Source organism: Rhipicephalus microplus, chromosome X, assembly GCF_043290135.1.
Source record: "Rhipicephalus microplus isolate Deutch F79 chromosome X, USDA_Rmic, whole genome shotgun sequence".
Lineage (NCBI taxonomy): Eukaryota > Metazoa > Arthropoda > Arachnida > Ixodida > Ixodidae > Rhipicephalus > Rhipicephalus microplus.
The window spans coordinates 36,324,582-36,331,028 of record NC_134710.1 but is presented as its reverse complement, the minus strand read 5'-3'; positions in this window follow the sequence as shown (position 1 = coordinate 36,331,028).

The window sequence follows — 6,447 nt, the reverse complement described above, 5'->3', positions numbered from 1 at the left end:
AAATAGGCGGGTCATCTCCTCTGTGAAAATTCCAACCTTCTCATTCGGTAGCTGAACCCGGGTCTCTAGTTGAGCAGCGGCCCTTTCTTTGCGAGCGACGCTCGCGAACGTTTGCAGAAATGCGCCGCAGAAGACATCCCACGTTCGGAGCGTGGACTCACGATTTTCTAGCCAGGTCCTTGCGGTGTCTTCCAGGTAGAAGTACACACGCCGGAGCTTTTCTTCGTTGTCCCAGTGGTTGAGGGCGGCCACACGGTCGTATGTTTCTAACCAGGACTCCGGGTCTTCGAACGATGACCCATGGAAAATTGGTGGTTCCCTTGGTTGATGCATGACCATCGTGGGCAGGGATGCGGCGGTTGTCATTGTCGCTGCAGTCGCGGTCATGGCCTTGGTGTTCCGCGCCTTGTCTTCTAGAATCCCGTACTCCGGTGGTAGCCCTTGCTGTCGGCGGCTTGTTCGCTGCTCCTGGTTGGCGTCGGTGTCTTCTCCACGACGTGGGCTAAGTTCACGGCTTGACGGGGGCGTGCGGTACATGAACGAAGCAGCACCTCCACCAGATGTCACGGGGTCGTGGCGTGGCCGAAGACAGGAGACTTCGTGTTGGGATTTAACTGTTTATTTGGGCGAACCTGTGCCCGGTAAACGGAAAGTCCAATTACAGCAGCAGTCTCGCACAGATAGCAGTCTCGGACTGATAGCGGCGAACGGAGCGTCGGCCTTCGATCAACAACTGACAAGCGGCGAAGCGCGTCGGCATTTATACTCCCGCCGTCGAATGTTCTAGCGCTACCGCTGGCGGCGGCGTACGTTCCAGAACAATCTGTACCATTCGCACAGTGGGCGTGATCTTATCGAAATGATCTACTACAGTCCGGAACCCTCTCGAAAACTGCAGGCGCGGTTTGCGCTGAGAAGCGTGTGGTGTTTTGGGACGATAACAAAAGCTTGGGAAGTGGAACGTGGCAGTATTAAAGTCGTGGTTGTCCCGGCTACTGTGCAGATCTCTGTAAAACTCCTCCACTATTTAAACTATCCTATCCATATTGGTAGTTATTTTGCCTTCTGTGTCCCTTAGTGCATACATCTGATTTTTGCCTATCCCAAGTTTTCTCTTCACTGCTTTGATGTTTCCTCCGTTTTTCAGAGCGTGTTCAATTCTTTCTATGTTATACCTTCTTACATCGCATACCTTACACCTATTAATCAACTTTGAAAGCTCTGCCAGTTCTATTTTGTCTGTTGTACTTGAGACTTTCATGATTTGACACTTCTTAATGAGATTCTTCGTTTCCTGAGAAAGCTTGCCAGTGTCCTGTATAACTACCCTGCCTCCAACTTCCATTGCACACTCCGTAATGATACTAGTCAGATTATCATTCATTGTATCTACGCCAAGTTTGGTTTCCTCAATAAGAGCCGAGCACCTGTTCTGAAGGGAGACTCTCAATTCCTCTACTTTCCCTCACAGTGCTAGCTAATTGATTGGCTTCTTGCGTATCAGTTTCTGTCGTTCCTTCTTCAAGTCTAGGTGAAATCGAGACCGTACCATTCTATGGTCACTGCATCACACCCTGCCAACCACTTCCACATCCTGCACGATGCCTTGGTGTGCACTCATTATAAAGTCTATTTTGTTCTTATTTTTGCCATTAGAGCTCCTTCATGTCCACTTACGGTTTCCTCGTTTTCGGTAGAAGGTATTCAATATCCGTAAATTATTGCATTCTGCAAATTCTATTACTGGCTCTCCTCTGGCATTTCTAGTACCGATGCCATAATCTCCTACTGCCTGGTCTCCAGCCCGCTTCTTCCCTACTTTTGCATTAAAGTCCCCCATCAGTATAGTATAATGTGTTTTTACCTTACTCATTGCCGATTCCACGTCTTCATAGAAGCTTTCAACTGAAGCGTCATCATGGCTGGATGTAGGCGCGTAAGCGTGTACTACCTTCATCTTGTATCTCTTATTCAGTTTATTTACGATACCTAACACCCTTTAATTAATGCTATAGTATTCCTCTGTGTTGCCAGCTATGATTCTGTGAATTAGAAACCCCCCTCCCAGTTCTCTTCTGTATACCAAGCCCCGATAGCAAAGGACGTGCCCATTCTGTAGCACCGTATAGGCCTCATCTGTCCTCCTAACCTCACTGAGCCTTATTATATCTCATTTAACACCCTCTAGCTCCTCGAATAGTACAGTTAGACTTCCCTCACTAGATAATGTTCTAGCGTTAAACGTTGCCAAGTTCAGGTTCCAATGGCGGCCTGTCCGGATTCAGAGATTCTTAGCACCCTTTGCTGCGTTGCAGATCCGACCGCCGCCGTGGTCAGTTGCTTCGCAGCTGCTGGGGACTGAGGGCCGTGAGTTATTTTACATATGCATGTGGGAGGTAGTGGCCAGATACAGCACCAGGGTGGCCAATCCTTCTCCGGTGAGGGAGTGCGTTTCCGGCGGTGGTTACCGGGCCGCACCCCAGGCCTCTTAATGCAGTTCCATCAACACGCGGATTTTTTTTTAATCCGGTTGGGAACTACGCGGCACCGGGATTTGAACCACGGACCTCTTGCATGCGAGGCGGATGCTCTAACCACTACGCCAGCGCCGCACATGAAAACGCCATCGCCGCACATGAAAATTTCACTTACTGTGGGCCAACACTAAGTCAATACACTACATTTATTCTAATTTGCTACACTGCACTTTGTTGTAAGCTAATTATTGTAAGGTGTTCATTTGCCTGCGCACAGGGGGGGTGTCAGGGGGGGCACAATGTCAAACCTATCCTATACATTCACATGATATGGAGGGGGGGGGTTTGCTGCGATGAACCTTCGTTTCATCCCCCTGAAGGAGAACCCTAAGCATGCTTATAAAGGTGTTCACTTTTCACAAGAGCTCCTCGAATCATTCAGCTATATATGCTAGCCTCAACTGCATTTCTTGTGGCGCTAAAATCTACTCTTACATCAAAAGCTTCCTCACAGACCGCACAGCTACATTAACATTAGGACAAGAACATTCCTCACCCTAAACACTAGGCAGCTTCGGAACACCTCAAGGGTCAGTGCTGTCTCCAATCCTTTTTAACCTGGCTCCTATTGGCGTTGCATAAATCAGTTGCCAGATTTTGGAATGGTTGTTGCCAAACTGCCGCTAAATTTGGCTAAAAAAATTTTTTTGTAGTTGTGGCTTTTTTGTAAGAGTTTGGTGCCATCCGCGGTGCATTTCGCGAGTGCATGAGCGACGCTGGCCGTTTTAATTAACGGAATGAACCGAGCCTCGCAGAAGTCGAGCGTGGTGCTGCCGCGCAATTAAAAATTCGTTTTAATTGCGTTTTAATGAACTGAATGAACCGCACATATAAAAATTCGTTTTAATTAACGGAATGAAGCAAGCCTAGCAGAAGTTGAGTATGGCGTTGCCGTGCAATTAGGAGGCCAATTTAATTAACGAAATGAACCGCGCCTAGCAGAAGTCGAATTCGTTTTAACGGAATGAACCGCGCGTTACAGAATTCGTTTTATTTCCCGTCATCCCTAATACTAAGACGCGATATTTTAATCGCACAGCTGCGCACACAGCAAGAGAACGCGCCTCGACTTCTGCTAGGCGCGGTTCATTCCGTTAATTAAAACAACCTCTTAATTGCACAGCAGCGCCGCGCTCGACTTCTGCTAGGCGCGGTTCATTTCGTAAATAAAGCGAATTCTGTAATGCGTGGTTCATTCCGTTAATTAAAACGGCCAGCGTCGCTCGTTTGCGCAATGCACCGCGGATGGCACAAAATTCTCACAGAAAAACCGCAACTACAAAAAAAAATTGCACTCAAATTTACCGGCAGTTTGGCAACACTGATCCTTCTAGTCTGGCAACCACCAAACCTTGCCAACAACCATAGCCTCCTATATTTTCTGTCCCGCTCGAAGGAGGCAGAGCCTCCGTCCGCGCTTTCCCACTGGCTGACGCCGTTCCCCAAGAGATGGCGCCACCAGCCCTGGGGAGCGTGAAGGCAGTTCGCTTTGGATCGCCGCAGGCCCCAGTCGATGTGCGCGTTGTGTTCCCGCGATTGAAGAACTTGTGCGTGTTCTGATGATTCAATGGCCTACAGCTGTGTTCCAAAGTGCAAATCTGATGCGAAACGTAAGGTACCGGGGATTTCGTTTCATGAAATTTTTAGTGACAGTGAAGCGAGGACAGCCTGGTTGAAAGCCATCGCTAGGAAAGACTGGATGCCGAACACGACATCACGCTACTCCGTTGTGTGCAGCCGACATTTTCTCCTGACGGACTACAAAGAAGGATGTAAAACTCGAAAACTCAAGAGGAGTGCAACTCCCAGCGTGTTCGACGACTACCCGGAGTACATGCAGCCGAAGCCGAAGAAACCGCGGAGTGATCCGTCTGCGAGGAAACGAGCGCTTGCTCCTGACAACGCTGCTGCGTGGCCTCTCGAGACAGGGACTGCAACAGGCCTTTTTGTTGGAGCCGATGAAGACACCGTGCCTGCGGATGGACTTACCTCAAGTTTTAGCTCTCCGGGTCTCGCAAAAGTCCCGTGCTTCACCGTACCACTACAAGTTGAGGTGGATGCTCCTTCTGAACCTACCTCAAAGCACGAAGCCACCCAGGTAGATGTTCGCAGTAGTATTTCTGTTTTAGAACGTCAGATATTCAGACGAAAGGAGCGCGATTTAAAGACGCAAATACAACGGCTTCGTCAAACAATTGACAAATATAAAGAAGAACTGAAGCAATTAAAAGAAGATTGCAATTTGACTGCTTTTGCCAAGGTAGTTGAAGCTGCGCGAGAAAAGCACGTGGGGGCCTGCATCCTCGTTGACCAGGTGAACGATTTCGCCAAAATCAGACCTACTTACTCCGAGGTTACTATTCGTAATTACATTGTGTTGAGAAACTTGTCAACAAAGGCCTATGAATTTATAAGAAGGGAAAATCTCTTGAAGCTTCCAAGCAGGGCCACGTTACAGAGGTTTCTGGGCGTGACTACTGGCGAAGTGGGATTTACAAGTCTCGTGAAAGAGCGTCTGAAAGCGGAACTAGAAAATCTGAGCCCCCAGCAAGCGAAAGTGTGTTCTCTGGTTGTTGACGAAATGAGAATACGGCAACGCCTGCAATACAACAAGCAGAGAGATGCCTTCGTTGGAGACGTGGACTTGGGTAAGGATTGTGGAACACCAACAAAAGGGGAACCAGTCCTAGCAAATTCACTGTTGTGTTTTATTTTGTCAGGGCTCTCTGTGCGCATTCGAATACCCGTGGGGTATTTTTTCACCAAGAACTGCACTGGACAGCAACTGTTCATGCTGATGAAATATGTGCTAAAAGGAGTGGAGACAGCTGGCTTCATTGTAATGCGCATCGTGACGGACAATCACAAAATTAATGTCCTTGCTTTGGAAATGCTTTGCAGTGGCAAACTGCAGCATTCTATAAAGCATCCCGAAGATCCCTACCGAAAGTTGTTCATCGCCTTTGATCAATGCCATCTGATAAAGAATATCAGGTCGCAGTTCCTGGCCCGAGACACGAAAAAAAAACGGTGAAGTTACATCCTCTCATGTGAAGAGCCTGTACAAGATGCAACAGGGGAGTGTAAGCAAACCTGTACGATTCCTCACACGGAAGCATGTATTTCCATCAAGTATTAAAGCCATGAACGTCCACAAAGCTGTTCAGCTTTTCTCTCCGGCAGTTACAGCAGCGTTGAAACTGTTGAAGGAGCAAGCTGGACACACGTCTGACATCACCTTTGCTGATGCAGGCCCAACAATTGAGTTCATGGACACAGTGCATCGATGGTTTGTCTTAATGGACGTGAGTAACTGTGTCCAACACATACACAAGAATATGCCAGACTGCAAGCAGTACGAGTCTGCTTCTTATGAGCGCCTTGTGTGGCTCATGTCATCTTTCCTCGAATACCTTGAAGATTTGAGACGTGACTGCCAGCCAAAGCAGTTCCTCACTAAGGAAACGTATCATGCACTTATGCTGACTACGATGTCTAATGTTGAGTGCACCAAATACCTACTAGATGTACTCTCCTTCAAGTTTGTGCTGACGAGGAAATTCTCGTCTGACCCGATTGAATCCTTTTTCGGATGGATAAGAAGGTCAGCAGGAAGTAATGATCAGACTGACGTTCGGTCTGTTTTGTCTGGTGTTGAAAAGGCCTTAAAAACTGGCCTAATTTCTGCTTCAAAGACCAGTAACGTAGTGGATTCATCAAGCCATGGCTCAGATGCACTTAAAGTTACAAGCAAACAGAAAGAAGTTCAAGCAAGTCAGTTTCCAGTAGAAGCTAGGAAGCTTCTTGACGACCTCCTAAGAAGTCCCGCAAGCTTGCTTCCGACTGTGGACACAGCAGCACTTGCTATGGTGGGAGGCTTCGTGGCCCGTGTCATACAAGAAAAGATTGC